Here is an 18,657-nt window from a genome sequence, read left to right as displayed (position 1 = left end):
ATAGTCCTGCCACAACCAACATTACTGAATATGATTGGCTAACATGCTTGTCCATCTAAAAAAGTTTTCTGACCTAACACGCTAGGCTGTCTCGGAAGCTTTGTAGGAACATAACAGATTCTATATTTGCGAGTCCCGAATCCAGTATACAGGACTCGGGATTCGTAGACTCGCTCAGACTCGCTCACAATCTCTGTGTGTTGACATAGGCTGTCTTGGAAACTTGTAGGAACATAACAGATTCTGTATAAGCGAGTCCCGAATCCAGTATACAGGACTCGGAATCGTAGACTCGCTCAGACTCGCTCAGACTCGCTGTTGACAGTGATGTGATATAGCGAGTCTAGCGAGTGAGAAAAAAAAACTCTGACAAAACTAGGATTGCCATTGACTTGCATTGGACTCGTTACTGTGCGAGTAATCACTGGGAGACTCGCCGAGTAACGAGTCCAGCGAGTCCCTTACTATTCGCCGAGTAACGAGTCCTAGCGAGTAGACTCGCCCATCCCTAATGGCAGTCACTGTAAAGAATGGTTCAAACAAATATTGGATGTAGAAGCCAGGAAAAATACAATGCTTAAATGGGGTACTGAGTGAGAAACTTTTACATCAACATGTCCAAAAAGGACATATACAAAGCGTGGCAAAGAAACAGGTGGAAAGAAACACCGGTTTGGTTGCGAGGGTTATAAACCTCAAGAGTGTCATTTAATAACGTATTTACCCCAGCATTTTTTGTCAGTTTTAGAGAGCTGAGATTTTCTGAGCATGTTGAGACATGTCTGAGCATGCAATAGACATAGTAGAAGTTTAGTCTGATGAAAGCATTGGAAGTGACAGGATGGCAAGTGCAGTTCAGTGCCAGTGCGGCTCTACAAATAAAGTGAGGGATTTGGAAATTTGTTTTGTGATTACATTTCTTACAAAGGAAGAAAAGAAGCCTAAAGAAATCCAAGAAAGGATGATTGCAGTATATGATGACGATGCACCTTCCTACTACCAAGTAATCTTTTTGGCCAATCAGTTTAAATGGGGTAGCGAATCAATTGAAGATGACTCCCGGTCAAAGCTACATGTTGAAGCATCTTCAGAGGGAATGTGCTGCAAAGTGAAGGCCATGATTTTGGAAGATCATTTGGTCAAAGTCAGTGTTATTAGGCATTTCAGTTGACACGATTTCCAGAATCATTCATTATGTTTTGATGATGTCGAAGGTCAGTTCCCAGTAGGTGCCATGAATGTTGATGCCTGGGCAAAAAACATGTCACCGGCAATTTAGCCAATATAATCTAGAGATGATTGGAGAAAATGCAAGAGATTTCTCTTCTCAAATGGGTGATGAAAAATGGGTCCACCATGATCCTGAGACCAAATATGAGTCCATTCAATGGAAGCACAAGGGGTCATCAACTTAAAAGAAATTTTGTGTCCAGCAGTTAGCTGGAAAGATCATGACAACAGGTTTTTGTAATACAGAATGCATTTTATGATTAGAATTCATGCCACACAAGACAACAATTACTGGAGATATATGACTATCTGACTTCCTCTCCACTAGGTGGGTACCTGCTTCTTCTCAACATCATTGAGGCACACACCTCTACCAATTTGACTTATGACTTTTGATGTCACGTTTTTTCCTGGAATAATCCTTTAATCTTACTGCCAAGCATAGAGTCAGGAAGATCCTGTATTCCATTCATCTTCACCATGAAGCCACATTGGCAGCGACCTCAGGAAAGTTTTATTTGTACCTTCCACTAGATTAACATGGAACCTTTTTTAGTTCAAACCTTATTAAGCTCCTGTTCCAAACAGGATTTCTTTCTTTCTTTGCAAAAATCCCCTAAACAAAACAATTTTTTTTCTTTTACAAGCGAATGAAACCAGGATATATCAAATTTATTAGCAAATATTTGGATTATTTTGGTCATGTGGGACATACGTAATGTTTCACAATCGGACGCTAAGTACCAATAACTAGCTGATTGTTTGATTAATTTTGGTGTTTTTCTAGAAACGAATGTTAATATTTCTTGGAATGTATTAGTCACCTGACGCATTGACAGAATTGTTAAACATTGCACATTTTCACTTATTACAATTTGGAAGCCGTATCCATTTCCATTCTGCCATATGTTGAGCTCTTTCAGCTGAAAACACAATTCTGTAAACATATTTTCTGAGATGGCATGAACCTGTGAGTATTGGCTCCTAGAGAACATGTAAAATGGCAAACTAAGCAGAACACAAGCATTTAAGCCGATGAGATCATCTTGCAAAAATGAGAATACTTGTAGCTCACCGTAAAAATATGCGCTAATACTACTATTCTTCTAGGATCACCTGGCAAGAAAAGGATCCCCTGGGATGTGTAGAGAGTTGATTTGCCAGAAACCGCTCACAGAAAATGAAGGTAGACGACTCGACGGGTTTCTTTTTTTTTTTCAAGTCTAGTGATATTCCAGCATTGGGACTGTAAACTGTTCACATTATTTCAATGAACATGGGTCAACATTAGTCATTTCCACAGCCTCGAATGATTTAAATCAGCTGCAAAAACACAAGTCAGGTGGCCGCCGTTGTTTTTGTCTTCCCTCAAACCAGTGATCATTTATGGTCACTTTTACGACGAAAATGTCAGCCCATCCATTGTGTGTGAACGTCATTTATTTTCTTTTAAATGGAGTAAGTACGTCAGGCTCACAGGTCATTAATTTATAGACCAAGCGATGGATTCTTTTTAGCCAGGGTTTACAAGAAAATTCTTTCAGAGTGATGTTTGCAGGTCATGGCATACAAGAAAGGGTAAGGGGCCCGTGGTGGCCTTTACACTGAATGATGCCACTCATGATATCTGCAGGGAACAGCACCTCTTCATGTAGGACTGGGCCCACTTCTTACCGGTGGAGATATACGCTCAAAGCAAGTAGTCCAAGAGCCTGATGGTGAAACAACCACAATATTATAAATCCTTCAGCTGTAACTTCAACATCTATAAAAATCGTGATTAAAATTCCCACACAGCAATGGCATAAAGTGAGACTAGGGACTTTTTTTTTTTAAGTGGCGGAGGAATACAGTGCGGAAGGATACCTACCTTCCGTCATTGGATTCCTGCAGCCCGTAGAGAACGGCAGCATCATCTGATGCTGCAGTTCTCTACCCAAGATCGTCGTGGGACACACTCGTGGACTGCTTCGGATCGTGGGTGAGTATTTTTGTGGTTTGTTATGTTAATATTTATTCCGGAAAGACAATGGCTTCGGGGAACAATGTGACAAGTATTGGTAAGTATGTTACTCTATGTTATATGTACTGTATGTCTATGTATGTATTGTATGAATGTATTGTATGTATGTAGTATATATGTGGTATGTATGTAGTATGTATGTAGTATGTATGTAGCATGCAGTATGTATGTAGCATGCATGTAGTATATATGTAGTATGTATGTAGCATGCATGTATGTGGTATGTATGTAGCATGTAGTATGTATGTGGTATGTATGTAGCATGTAGTATGTATGTAGCATGCATGTAGTATATATGTAGTATGTATGTATGTAGCATGTAGTATGTATGTAGCATGCATGTAGTATGTAGCATGCATGTAGTATATATGTAGTATGTATGTAGCATGCATGTAGTATATATGTAGTATGTATGTAGCATGTATGTATGTGGTATGTATGTAGCATGTAGTATGTATGTAGCATGCATGTAGTATATATGTAGTATGTATGTATGTAGCATGTAGTATGTATGTAGCATGCATGTAGTATGTATGTAGCATGCATGTAGTATGTATGTAGCATGCATGTAGTATATATGTAGTATGTATGTAGTATGTATGTGGTATGTATGTAGCATGTAGTATGTATGTAGCATGCATGTAGTATGTATGTAGCATGCATGTAGTATGTATGTAGCATGCATGTAGCATGCATGTAGCATGTATGTAGTATGTATGTAGTATGTATGTAGTATGTAGCATGTATGTAGTATGTATGTGGTATGTATGTAGCATGTAGTATGTATGTAGCATGCATGTAGTATATATGTAGTATGTAGTATGTATGTGGTATGTATGTAGCATGCAGTATGTATGTAGCATGTATGTAGTATGTATGTAGTATATATGTAGTATGTATGTAGCATGTAGTATGTATGTAGCATGCATGTAGTATGTATGTAGTATGTATGTAGCATGCAGTATGTATGTAGCATGTAGTATGTATGTAGCATGCATGTAGTATGTATGTAGTATTTTTTTTTTTTATTTTTTTTTTTTTAACATTTAACACATTAGCCGGATGATGGGACTACTACTGTCCCATCATTGGCTAATGTGTCAATCACTGTCATGGTAGCAGGCATCGCCCGATGGGACTTGTAGTCCCATCGGACGATGCCTGCACAGACCCCCGAAGCCTGCACAGACCACCGGCAGGCCGGCACAGCCCCCCGGCAGGCCGGCACAGCCCCCCGGAGCCTGCACAGACCACCGGCAGGCCGGCACAGCCCCCCGGCAGGCCCGAAATGACGGCGCATCATGATGCGCACACACCGCGCATCATGATGACGTCAGTCTGTCAATCAACTTTGAACTTCCGATTCCGATGCCGAATTCCGATATTGAAAAAATATCGGAAGTCGGTATCGGAATTCCGATACAGCAAGTATCGGCCGATACCCGATACTTGCGGTATCGGAATGCTCAACACTAGTCACCACCATCTTTCAGAAGGGCATGCAAGTGATTGGCTTGCTTTGGTGGGCGTCACAGGGGTTATAAAAGGGCGTGCACGTCGACCTCCATCTTACTTCTGCCGATCTTAGCATAGGGAGAGGTTGCTGCTGCTGATTCTGTAGGGAGAGCGTTAGGCAGGGAAGAAGAAAAAAAAACTGCTTCTGCTGCTAGCGATTTTGCCTGTACAACACACCAGTCACTGTGTGTGCAGTGCAAGGGGAGGCTATATTGTGGTGGATCAGCGGTGTTGGTTGTTAGGCTGCCTTCTAAGGCTTCCTGACAGCTGCATTGCTGTTTACCCACTGCTCTGCAAACTGCTTTTTTTAAAAGCAATCCCAATTTTTTTTTTGTCCTGCTGAGGTACTGAGCGTGCATTTTTTCACACCATACAGCGGTGTACGCTCCTCTCACAGTACCGTGTAACGGCTGTTATCACAGCCACAGTGAAGCTATCTGTGTGTCACTCTGTGAGAATAAGTCGAGGACATGTTCCGTTCTTACAGACCTGCACCTACTAGTTTTGTCTAGCTTTCAAACAGTTAAATATATTTGCTGTTTGATCACATTCAAAACTATAGAGAGACAGCGTGTGTCAGTCCGTATACTTAAAAAACACGGAGCTTGACAATTTTACGTACACCGGACAGCCGTGTACGTGCACGCTCCTCTCAGTACCGTGTAACGGCTGTTATCACAGCCACAGTGAAGCTATCTGTGTGTCACTCTGTGAGAATAAGTCGAGGACATGTTCCGTTCTTACAGACCTGCACCTACTAGTTTTGTCTAGCTTTCAAACAGTTAAATATATTTGCTGTTTGATCACATTCAAAACTATAGAGAGACAGCGTGTGTCAGTCCGTATACTTAAAAAACACGGAGCTTGACAATTTTACGTACACCGGACAGCCGTGTACGTGCACGCTCCTCTCAGTACCGTGTAACGGCTGTTATCACGGCCACAGTGAAGCTATCTGTGTGTCACTGTGGAAGGATAAGTGGAGGACTTGTTCCGTTCTTACAGACCTACACTCTAGGGAGATTCCTATTCTGCCCAATTCTACATACACCTTGTAGTTTGTGATACACTAGCCAATTTCTGCCTGTGACATAGCGCTCTGATATTCAGTGGGCCTCACACAATCCAAAAGTGTCCAGTGTCCACTAGTGTGTGCAGAAATTCAAAATCTCTGTGATCCTGTAGTCACTTTTTTCACACCTGTGCCATCGAGCCTGTGAGATAGCGCTCTGATATTCAGTGGGCCTCACACAATCCAAAAGTGTCCAGTGTCCACTAGTGTGTGCGGAAATTCAAAATCTCCCTTATCCTGTAGTCACTTTTTTCACACCTGTGCCATTGAGCCTGTGACATAGCGCTCTGATATTCAGTGGGCCTCACACAATCCAAAAGTGTCCAGTGTCCACTAGTGTGTGCAGAAATTCAAAATCTCCCTTATCCTGTAGTCACTTTTTTCACACCTGTGTCATCGAGCCTGTGACATAGCGCTGTGATATTCAGTGGGCCTCACACAATCCAAAAGTGTCCAGTGTCCACTAGTGTGTGCAGAAATTCAAAATCTCCCTTATCCTGTAGTCACTTTTTTCACACCTGTGCCATCGAGCCTGTGACATAGCGCTCTGATATTCAGTGGGCCTCACACAATCCATAAGTGTCCAGTGTCCACAAGTGTGTGCAGAAATTCAAAATCTCTGTGATCCTGTAGTCACTTTTTTCACACCTGTGCCATCGAGCCTGTGACATAGCGCTCTGATATTCAGTGGGCCTCACACAATCCAAAAGTGTCCAGTGTCCACTAGTGTGTGCAGAAATTCAAAATCTCCCTTATCCTGTAGTCACTTTTTTCACACCTGTGCCATCAAGCCTGTGACATAGCGCTCTGATATTCAGTGGGCCTCACACAATCCAAAAGTGTCCAGTGTCCACTAGTGTGTGCAGAAATTCAAAATCTCTATGATCCTGTAGTCACTTTTTTCACACCTGTGCCATCGAGCCTGTGACATAGCGCTCTGATATTCAGTGGGCCTCACACAATCCTTAAGTGTCCAGTGTCCACAAGTGTGTGCAGAAATTCAAAATCTCCCCTGTCCTTTAGACACCTTGTACCTTGTTTTACATTACTATATAGTTTGTTGGATTTTGTCTACATTTCTACAAAAAATGAGGAAGGCTAGTGGAAGAGGCCGTGGAATTGGGCGGGGGTTGGCAGCTGGTAATGATGGTGTTGGTGGTGGATCTGATGGTAGTGGCAAGAGCAAAATAGGACCGAATGCAGGAGGTGTTGAGCCTGCGTCATCGTCTGGCTCCATAAGGCTTCGAAGGCTTAGTTTTCTAGAAGTTGGCAAACCGCTTTTAAAGCCAGAGCATCAGGAAAAAGTTTTGTCTTACATTGCTGACTCAGCCTCCAGCTCTATCGCCTCCTCTTCTGAAGTTGTAAAAAGTAAAAGCACTGAGTCGTCATTGGAGGCTCATGTTCATGAACCACACCTTTCCTTGTGTCCTTCACCCCAACCAAGATTGAAGGATGACGCAGGCCATACTACTGATTACTCCATGGAGCTGTTTTCACATACCATGCCTGGATTATCAAGTGAAATGGTGAATTACCCAGGCCAAGAAGAATCTGACATGGAGTGCACTGATGCACAGCCGCTGATAGATGATTCTGCTGGTACATTCACTCAGAGCACTACATTGTCCTCGCAGTGTACAGAGCCAGATTCTGACCCTGATGAGACTCAGGTGCCCCTTCCCACACACTATACCACCATACACGGTGACACAGAGGAAGGTGCACATGACATTGAAGAGGAGGTGATGGATGACCCAGTTGTTGACCCAGATTGGCATCCATTGGGGGAAGAGGGTGCTGCTTCCAATAGCTCAGATGAGGAGCATCCACAGCAGACATTGACATCGCAACAGCTGTTATCTGGCAGGCCCGGAGCACTCCAAAGACAGGTTCCAAAAATCAAAAGAGTTGCTGGACAGCTTGTCCAGAGGGTCAAAAGATCACATCATGCTAGGCCGCAAAATGTCTGCCAAAGTAGGAAGAGTGCAGTGTGGCACTTTTTTGAACAAAATCCTCATGATCAGGCCAAGGTTATCTGTAAGAAGTGCGCAAAGACCTTTAGCCGAGGGAAAAATCTGAAAAATTTGAATACCAGTTGCATGCTTAGACATTTAACCACCATGCACTTGCAAGCGTGGACACAACACCAAACCTCAAGTGCCACATGTGCAACTGATCACAAAGAAGGTAGTCAGCAACGCTACATTGTTTCCCCCACTGTAAGCCAACCGGTTAGCACAGCAGCAAATGTTGAGGTGTCGTTGCAAGGCCACAGCATTCAGGGAATCCCACTGTTTTATCAACGAAATACTGAATCTAGGCCATCAGAAAGAACACCAACTCCATCACCATCATCAACCCTCTCTCAGTCCACCCTGTCCACCACTACTTCCACCATATGCAGCTCTCAAGTCCAGCTCACCCTCCCAGACACTATGAGTAGGTCAAGAAAGTACTCAGTCTCTCATCCGCGTACACTTGGTTTGAACGCCCACATTGCCAAACTAATCTCGTTTGAGATGATGCCCTATCGGTTGGTGGAAAGCGCAGCTTTCCGCGAACTCATGGCCTATGCAGTACCACGCTATGACCTACCCAGTCGCCACTTCTTCTCTCGCAAAGCCATCCCAGCCCTCCACCATCATGTAAAAGACCACATTGTCCATGCACTCAAGCAGTCAGTGAGTGGAAAGGTGCACCTCACAACTGATGCATGGTCCAGTCGGCATGGCCAGGGCCGTTACGTGTCCATCACTGCGCACTGGGTAAGGCCTCTTTCACACATCAAATTTTCGCCGTCAGGCGCGATCCGGCGCTTTTGACAGAAACCGGATCCGGCGAAATGCAATGCCGGATCCGGTTTCCCCCCCATTGACTTGCATTTGCGCCGGATCGCGCCGGATGGCCATGCGTTTCATCCGTTTTTCGCCGGATCCGGCAATGTGTCGCGATCCGGCGTCTGGAAAAAACGTCTACTGTAACGTTTTTTGTCTCCGGCGAAAAAGCCGGACCCGCCGGATCCGGCGCGTCCGGCTTTTTCACACAATGAAAGCCTATGAGCGCCACAATGCGCCGGTGGCCGGATCCGGTTTTTTTGGTCTGAGCATGCTCAGTAGCTCTGCCCACAAGACATATATAAAAGCAAGACAGTGGGACCCACAGCCACACCCAACATGCCACCCAAGCCAAGAACCAGGAGAAGGCAGCAGACATCTGCAGCACCATCAGCACCACCACCCCAAATGGAGCAGCAAATGGAACATGCTGAGGAGGGGAGTCCAGAAGCAGATGAGAGACGGTAATTATCAAATCCCCCATTCCAAACTAGGGCCATGGAATATCAAGATATTCATTGGCCCTTTGTTTCTCTTTATTCAACAGCCGCCAAAGAGATGCAGCAGCAGCAGCAGAAATGGCATCACTGGCAGCAGCAACAGCAGCAGCAATACCCACAGCCATGAAGTCTGGCCATCAACAGGACAGCACATCTTCTTCTGGGAGCCCTCCCTCGCATCGTCAGCGTTTGACGGTAAGTTTTTATTTCCAAAATCCATCATCTCTGTAATATATGTCTATTCATTGACTTTTATTTCAAAACAGGAATCACAAGATGAAGAGGAGCTCCCAGAAGAAGAAGGAAGGGGTGGACAGACACCTGGAGTGGGCTCACAATTGGTAAGTTTTTTGCATCAAACGCAGAAACACAACATCACACTACACACAACACATAGAAAACAATGTTCTGCAGACCACACACAGCAAACAAATGCCTACATCCAAAGACATAACATTTTTTGTTTTCTTCTCTAGTATTCCCAATCTGGTGCTCGGCCAAGAGGTCCTCGCAGTGCCTCCCAGGGTCGTCGGCGACAGCAACGCGGCGGTCACCAGCGTGTAAGTATAAATATTTTTGCTTTGTTTTTTTGCACTTTTTATTTCATTTCTTTTGTGGAGGCTAATTATGTTATTTTTGTCTTTTTCTTTAACAGCCTTCACAGCGTGCTCCCGACTCTGACGGTGAGGATGGAGGGATTGATGTGGACCGCCTCATCGATCTCGTCAGAGAAAGGGAGCCGCTCTGGAATATGGCTGACCGCCGCCACGCTGACCTGATAGTTACCCGACAACTCTGGGAGGAAATCTGTTCTCTCCTTGTGGGCCGCTGGGAGGACCTCGAAGCTCGGGCCCAGATTAAAGAGCGTAAGTATATACAGTACCAGTTGCTTGATGTAAACCAGTGTTTCCCGAACTCCAGTCCTCGTGGTCCCCACGGATCATGTGTTCAGGATTTCTATTTACTATGGAAATCCTGAAAACATGACCCCTGGGGACCATGAGGACTGGAGTTTGTGAAACACTGATGTTGTATACTAACCACTCCTTTCTCGTTTCAGGGAACAGAATTGTGAATCGGTGGCGGTCTGTGAGGGATCGTTTCAAGAAGGAGTTCAATAAAGAGATGCGGGCCCCGAGTGGATCTGGAGGACGCAGGAGCAAGTACAAGTACGCACAAGCCCTGTCGTTCCTCCGGGAAACAATGCTCACCAGAAGTTAAATATTACACACCACATGTGAAAAAAATGTTAGATGTAACTTTTTTTTTTCAGCCAGGGCCATACCATGTCAGTATTTTAATTGTTTTTTTTTCTCTTTATTACACAGCACGGTGAGCAGCACTCGGGAGCCTGTACGATTGGACCCTTCTGAGGCGATCCCTGAGGAGACCGGCACCGAGGGACACTTCGACCGCCCCGGTACATCTGCACCTTCCCAGCCTTCCCACACATTTGACCCATCTGTCCCATCCACCAGCACAGGAGCATCGTGGCCGCCTACATTACATGAAGCTGCTGGTGAGGAGATCGCTTTCCCTTTACCCCACCCTTCTGCCCCTGCCACCTCTAGTACACCTGCGGGTACTGGGCGGCAGCGGCAGAGGGGTCAGGAAAAGAGTTATGCGCAAGAGTTCTTGCATCTGAATGCATCTTTCCAGAACTGTCTCAAAGTCTTGTCAGAGCAAATCTCCGCAGGCTTTCAGCAGATCAACTCCAGCATTCTGGAGGTGAAGACACTTCTGCAAACCATGCATTCAGAAGCAAGATCTTCGCCAAACCACACCTTTTTCAGGTCTGTTGTGGAGCGCATGGAAACGCTATCTCCTACCCAGCAGATGCATGTAATGCATTCGTGCCACGGTGCTCTACAGCAGGTTACCTCCCAACCTCCACCTCCCACCACTGTAGTTCCTCCACCTGCACCCCCTCCAGCCACTTTCCATCCTCCCCCTCCTATTACATCTGCACCCCCTCCAGCCACTTTCCATCCTCCCCCTCCTATTACATACCAGCAACCTCACCAGTACCAGCAACCTCCCCAGTACCAGACATCTCCCCACTTCCAGCAACCTGCCCCGTACCAAACTCCTTCCCCGTACCAAACTCCTTCCCCGTACCAAACTCCTTCCCCATACAACTTTCCATCAACATCATCTGCTCCTACAGTCCCTGCCCAACCCTCCACTCCACCGCCCACCACCTCTTCTGCCTCCCACATGTCCACCCATTCTGTAGCTTTTTCCACACCATCACCTCTAACTGTTCCTTCCCCACCACGATCCCAGTCCTCTCTCCACACACCCAGTGTCGAAGTGTCCCGCAGCCCCTCCAGCAGTATTTCCACCCCACAGTACACAGATTTGTAATGTGTGTTTTTTGTAATAAAAATGCCCATTGGGTTTAAAACCTTTATTAAAAAAGTTTTTTGCACTTTAAAAACATTTTACAAAAAAAAAAAAAATTAAATAAAAGTTAAATTATCGTTTCACAATGGTTGTCTGTCATTTCTTTCTGCGGCGAACTATGTTTTAAAAAAAGGTTAAATACAGGGTATTTCAAAGGTAAAAAGGTATTCAAAACCAGGTATATAACTGTGGGTAAATTTTAGCTTTTTGCCACAGTTGTGTTCCTGGTTGTGTTTGAAGCAAAGTATTTCACCTAAAAAGTTGTGTTTATTGTTGGTGATTTCCTACCAATGTACACAACTTTTGTTAAAAGGTGAAATACTTTGCATAAAACACAACCAGGTACACACCTGTGGCCTAAAGGTAAAAATAGTAAGACCATGACAAGATAGCCAACTTTGGTTGGCAAAGGTATATACTGTTGGTCCAGAAGGTACACAAGTTTGGTTAGGGCACAAATCTTTCACACTCTGTCATCCTGCCAGTGTACTCTGCCTTGAGGTGACATAAAGTATAGTGGAAAATTGTCCCTCATTACTGAAACCGTCACAGAACTTCTAGTGGTAATATTTCCAATGACAACATCCATCTTCGCCAGTAACTTGCTCTTCTCTCCAACCTGCACTTTCTTCTCTACAACCTGTCAAAGAAGGGCTGTAGGAACATGCTATATCTAGTTTTCCAGTAGCCAATCCCGTTCGGAAGGCCACAAGGGTAAATTTTAAAAACCGGATCCGGCGTAATCCGTCGAAAAACGGATATAAAAACGGATAGAAAAACGGATGAACCGGATGAGACGGATCCGGTTTTGTCTGTCAAGAACAAGACGGATCCGGCAGAAAACCGGATCCGGCACTTCAGGTTTTACAAAACATTTGCCGGATCCGGCATTCCGGCACGACGCCGGATCGCGCCTGACGCCGAAAACCTGATGTGTGAAAGTAGCCTTAATGTGGTGGATGCAGGGTCCACAGGGGACAGCGGTGGTGGGATAGTGCTGCCTAGCCCATGGTATAGGAAACAGTTGGCTGTAGGCGTTCGACCCTCCTCCTCCTCCTCCTCCAGAAGCGAAAGCTCGTCCACAGAGCGCAGTCGTACGAGCACTCCATCTGCAGCTGCCACTGTTGCACACGAGGTGTCCCCCTATCGAGCAGCTAGTGGAAATCGTCAGCAGGCTGTGTTGCAGATGATGTGTTTGGGCGACAGACACACCGCCGAGGTGCTGGCCGAGTACTTGAAGCGACAAACTGAGTCATGGCTGGGCAGTGTACATCTTGAGGCAGGCAAGGTAGATAGTGATAACGGCCGTAATTTTGTGGCAGCCATAGCCCTTTCAAAACTTAGCCACATACCTTGCTTGGCTCACACCTTGAACCTGGTGGTGCAGGGCTTCCTCAAAAATTATCCGGAGTTAACAGCCCTGCTCCAGAAGGTGCGAAGACTGTGCAAGCACATCCGCCGGTCGCCTGTACACTCCGTTCGTATGCAGAAGCTGCAGCGATTGCTCCACCTTCCCCACCACCGCCTCATTATCGACATTGCAACAAGGTGGAACTCCACCCTGCACATGGTGGAGCGGCTGTGCGAGGAGAGGCAGGCCATAATGCATTTGTCGGAGGATACACGGCCAGGCACTTTGAGAGCAGACATGGAGTTGACAGGTGTGCAGTGGTCGAAGCTGAAAGACCTCTGTAAAGTCCTTCAGTGTTTTGAGGAATGCACACGGCTGGTAAGCGCAGACGACGCCATCTTAAGCATGAGCATCCCACTTATGCGTCTGCTCATGCAAACTATGACGCACCTTAAGGAGCAGGCGTCTGCAGCCAATGTTGATGAGGAGGAAGAGGAGGAGGGAATCCTTGATGACATTCAGCCATTGTCTGCTCAGGGACCTCTCCTGGACGAGGTGGAGGAAGAAGAGCAGGAGGAGGAGGAGGATGATGGGGATGATTACTTAGGGGAGGAGGATTTTGAATGTGTACGCTATCCATACATGTTATCTGGGGATACGGTACCCTTTCTCACCTTTGTGCAATCACGTGCAATCCATACTGGGCCTAACACCGTCTGAGCCTGCCTCCTGATGTATAGACATACATTTTGAATGTGTACGCTATCCATACATGTTATCTCTGGATACGGTACCCTTTCTCACCTTTGTGCAATCACGTGCAATCCATACTGGGCCTAACACCGTCTGAGCCTGCCTCCTGATGTATAGACATATATTTTGAATCATACATGTTATCTGGGGATACGGTACCCTTTCTAACCTTTGTGCAATCACGTGCAATCCATACTGGGCCTAACACCGTCTGAGCCTGCCTCCTGATGTATAGACATATATTTTGTATGTGTACGCTATCCATACATGTTATCTGGGGATACGGTACCCTTTCTCACCTTTGTGCAATCACGTGCAATCCATACTGGGCCTAACACCGTCTGAGCCTGCCTCCTGATGTATAGACATATATTTTGAATGTGTACGCTATCCATACATGTTATCTGGGGATACGGTACCCTTTCTAACCTTTGTGCAATCACGTGCAATCCATACAGGGCCTAACACCGTCTGAGCCTGCCTCCTGATGTATAGACATATATTTTGAATGTGTACGCTATCCATACATGTTATCTGCGGATACGGTACCCTTTCTCACCTTTGTGCAATCACGTGTAATCCATACTGGGCGTGAGAATGGCTGGCGAGCTGTTAAGCAAGCTACAGCACCTGTGGTTTGCATACGTAAGTTTTTCATTTTTTCAGGAATGACGGTTAGGCCTAATTCCGGAACTGCGGTTGACCTGCACTTACTGGGAAATCATTGTTCGCGGGTAATAATTGTAATCAGTGATCCCCATCACTAACGTTGTTCAGCGGGTTATCTGCACCTGTAAGCGACAAACGCTGGCCTTTTCAGTGTAGCGCACATGCAGCCACAAACATGTAAGGGCATGACACACCAGTTATTGGCCAATCTCATGTGCCAGAGCCTCACGTGTCCCTCTAGTAAGCCGGACTCGGACCGCGGGGCATGACGGAGTCTCGTTCGTTAACGGAATTAAGCTTGCAATGTGTGCATCTGTTCTGTAGCTGGCATGGTTGAGGTTTCCCAGGTGGAGTCGAATTTAACCATAGGCTCCACTCCTGGTGGTGCCCTTCTGGACATTCCTTTAAGGTTCAGCTTTGCAACCATACTGCCCACGTAAAACAAACACTTTGCCTTCATGAAAGCTGTTTGGAGGGTCATGACTCGTGGGAATAACGCCGCCCAATCAGTTAACCTGCTAGAGAGATCCTTCGTTGCTCCCAAGCATGACATCACACTCCCTAGGAAGAAGGTAATGCCACTGTGGCGACCGTACTCCTCGGGGCGACACAAGTGCACTGATGCCCAGCCACTGCTCGATGAATCTGCTGGTACATTGACCCAGACCACTACATTCCCCTCGCACGCTACACGGCCTGAATCTGACCCTGATGAAACTCAGGTTACCCTTCCCATATACAGTTCCATCTTACACGGTGACAAAGAGGAAGCTGCAGATGAAAGTGCAGGTTCGGCCCACCCGCCATCAGACACACCACCGTACTATCAGGGGCCCTGTGCCAGTGCCGTCACCAACGAGTGGGCCCCCCTGCTTGCTCAGGATCACAGCACTTGCAAAGTTGAAATACTGTGCAGTGAGATGGAAGATGGGGACGACGAGGAGTCCAGACAAGTACAGGGATTCCCTAGCGAGGAGACTTATTTGATTGTTTTCAATGTTGGGACAGCAATTTTTGGGGAGCACTATACTCTGGAGAATGATAGATGGGGCCCACCATACACTGGAACATTCCAAAGGTGGACATCAGACACTGGAGCAGCATTTACAGGGCCCATTATACACTAGAGCATTAGAAATGGGGCCCATTATGTTTGGAGCATTATTTGGGCCCATAAGACAGTGGAGCTTCATCCATGGGGACCAACATATACTGTAGCATTATGTGGAGCTCATCATATACTGTTTCAAACATTATATGAGACCAATGATTCTGTATGGAGAAATAGATGGGCCTCGTCATGAGATGTAAAAAGTGAAGTATTTTTCATTGTACTATACCGCTATTTCTCTGCCGTATCGGAGCATGATGAGTTGTGGTATGTGTTAAAAGGGCGCTCTTTCCCCCAGGGCACATGAAAACCTGGAGCCAGCCCTCCACCCCACAACTGTAGCCAAATAACCCCCATTTTTCAGTGCGTAACTTGTATTATGAAGTTAATTAAGGTTGACAAGCTTAAGTAAGAAGAATTGATGCTTTTGGCATTCAAATGGGCACTGTTGGTGTGTTTCCTGTCCTCATCTCACTGCCGAGTTTTATTCCCCATTGACTTACATTGGGTTTCGTGTTTCGGGACGACCCCGACTTTTCCCTATAATCGGACGATCTTGCTCGATCCGACTTTTGGAAAAGTCGGGTTTCACGAAACGAAACGCGACCCTAAAAAACCAAAAGTCGCTCAACTCTAGTAGTCAGTGATACTACTCCATTAGCTTGCTTCCTTGATGTGTTCCTCTAGCTGCCTCTGACTCCTGAAGCATGGCCTCGGTCCCCTCTATACCTATATACACACCTCAGGTCACAGCTCACCTGATTGTCCATATCCCTTTATCTGATCTCACAATCGTATGGGTTTTATCTGTCTGCTCTCACAGTCGTCTCAATCCCTCTGGTCATCTTTCTGTCATGATCCAGGACAGGGTTTCGCTTTGGCCCGTCCTGGTCTGACTGGGGGTTTATTGTTCCACCTCTCCCTGGCAGAGGGCGGCTATTTAATGCTCACTTGACCTAGGTCCGGTGTCAGTTATACTCCTGCCCTTGGCTGAGTTAGTTGACCTTGTGCGTACGTGTGCCTTGTGCCTGATATCTTGCTTGCTTGTTTGGTTTTGATCCGGTTCAGACCCTGTTTCGAGTTCTGCCTGTCCCTCTTGTACTGCGCTACCTCTCGTGTATGACTCTCTGCTTGTGACCCGACTTCTCTCTGCTCGTCCCCTTGGTACCGTGTCGCCCTCTTGTGTATGACCTTTGGCTTTGTCTGACCTCCCCTCTGTTTATCCCTCCTGTACCTCACTGTCCGTACTGTGAATGACCTCTGTTTTGCCTGACTCTGAGTTTTCTGTCTTCTCTGAAAGCAGGACGCTAAGCCCCGCCCCCTTGCAGTCACATGACCTTAGGTCCCGTGCCAGCTTGCTAAGCTTCATCACTCAGGTCCTGTGCACCTATACTTTCTGGCTGTCCTGGTCCCCAGGGGTCCCTACAGTGCGGGTGAGTCCCTGCTCAGCGAAGGCTGTACGCCGGCGCTGTCAGGATCCTGATACTTTCTCAGTCGTTTTGCTCTCTCTGATTTGCTTTCTCAGTCATTTTGATTCCTTTAGTCAACCAGTCATCTCATTTCCTCCAGTTGTCTCTCTTTTTTGTCACTCTTTTTAAATCAAGACTGAAGCCTCTTTTCATCGATTTGTCTCATGCTGGTTGTTGCATCTGTAAGCTAGCTCAGATGCCTTCATTCATCTGTCCTGATACAGGTTCAACTGTCGACTGCTCCCCTTCTTTGCTCTCCTAGGCCTTTTACATTTCCTAACAGCGGCACATCTGTCACATGACCTGGTGTCTCCTGTTTTTGTTTTCTACCTGGCAACAGATGCTCACATTCTTAAGTTCCTGTTTGCTCTCTTTTTCTTCCTGTTCTGATACTCTCCGGTCAGTAGCTGGTGGTATTTGTTTGCAGACACTTTGCTTCAGCTGGATAAAACTTTCACTCTTCCACTTCCTTACACAAAGACCACTATCCACTTAAAGAACCATGTCACAAGTTAACATATTACCATAGAGTGCTCAAATAAAACCATTTTAAAATGGCCAAAAATGGATCCAAGTCATCTGTGATTCCATCCTCAGCAGGTGTGACAAACGCACCCCAAGTGATCACAAAGGTTTAATGCCACTAATGCCGTCTCTGAGTGGGGATAACTTCAGAGTAAAACTAAGCCATCACATACATTCTGATATACTTAATGAGCTGCAACATTCTTTTCTGCTAACTTTGCACAACCAGGCCTCATTATCCTCTGTGTTGGTTCTTAATTCTACCGAAAATGCAAATGAGACCAATCGAGAATGGGTCTTCTCTCTTTAGGGACCTCATTGTGAGACAGAAACTATCTTCATGGTATATGCATGTTTTTTCCAACCATGTATGCCATACCTACAATGGTCATTGAGAGACAAATTTGTGTGCCTTTTGAAGACCGAAGTTTTACAAATAGGCTGGAGTCAGACTAAATGTACGAAGGGTCCCTGCCGAGAGTCGCATGAGTGTTCTCCGTACGGTAATCCGTGTGTAATATGTTTGCAATTCGATGATGCAATTTTCTCCCACCCATGTATCCGTATGGCATTTGTATGGCATGTGTATGGCTTTACATTTCTCAATGATTTTCCCCATTGAGTTTAATGGCTCAATGGGCTGAAATGAGGAAAATGTATGCCTATTTGGCACAAGCTACACAGATGGTCCGTGTGGCACCCATAGGCTTGCATTGGCGAGTTTCGAACGATATACGTGGACAATTGCAGCATGCGTCGAATACGCTTGAGAAAAAATACGGTGCTGTCAGCTGCCCCATTGATTAAAACTGGTCCGAGTGCTATGCGATGTAGTAGTCTGCCGCCGGCCATATTAAAGACTTCCTATGTTTTCCACACCTTGGCCATCATTAAATTGGGCAATCTCGGGTTCCTCAAGCTATTCTACCAATAAAAGCTGTCATAAGTATTTCTGGCATAGGGAACAGTCAATATGGCTGTAATCCTTGGTGCATGTGTAAAGATACGGCCAGGTTGCAATCATGTCAGCACAATCCATACTTACTGTGCTGTCGGCTGCTTCTTCCCTGCTGTGTCCCACGTTCTTCCTTTCACTCAAAAGACCGAATGTCATCCGCTCAATGCCGTCTTTTATTTCCCACTGACTTGCATTGGGGTCGGTTTCGGACGAAACTCCGACTTTTTTTGCCCTAGTCGGA

The sequence above is a fragment of the Dendrobates tinctorius genome, unplaced genomic scaffold (assembly GCF_039654945.1).
Source record: "Dendrobates tinctorius isolate UK_male_01 unplaced genomic scaffold, ASM3965494v1 ptg000084l, whole genome shotgun sequence".
In the NCBI taxonomy this organism is placed as follows: domain Eukaryota; kingdom Metazoa; phylum Chordata; class Amphibia; order Anura; family Dendrobatidae; genus Dendrobates; species Dendrobates tinctorius.
Note: the sequence above shows the minus strand (reverse complement) of the source record.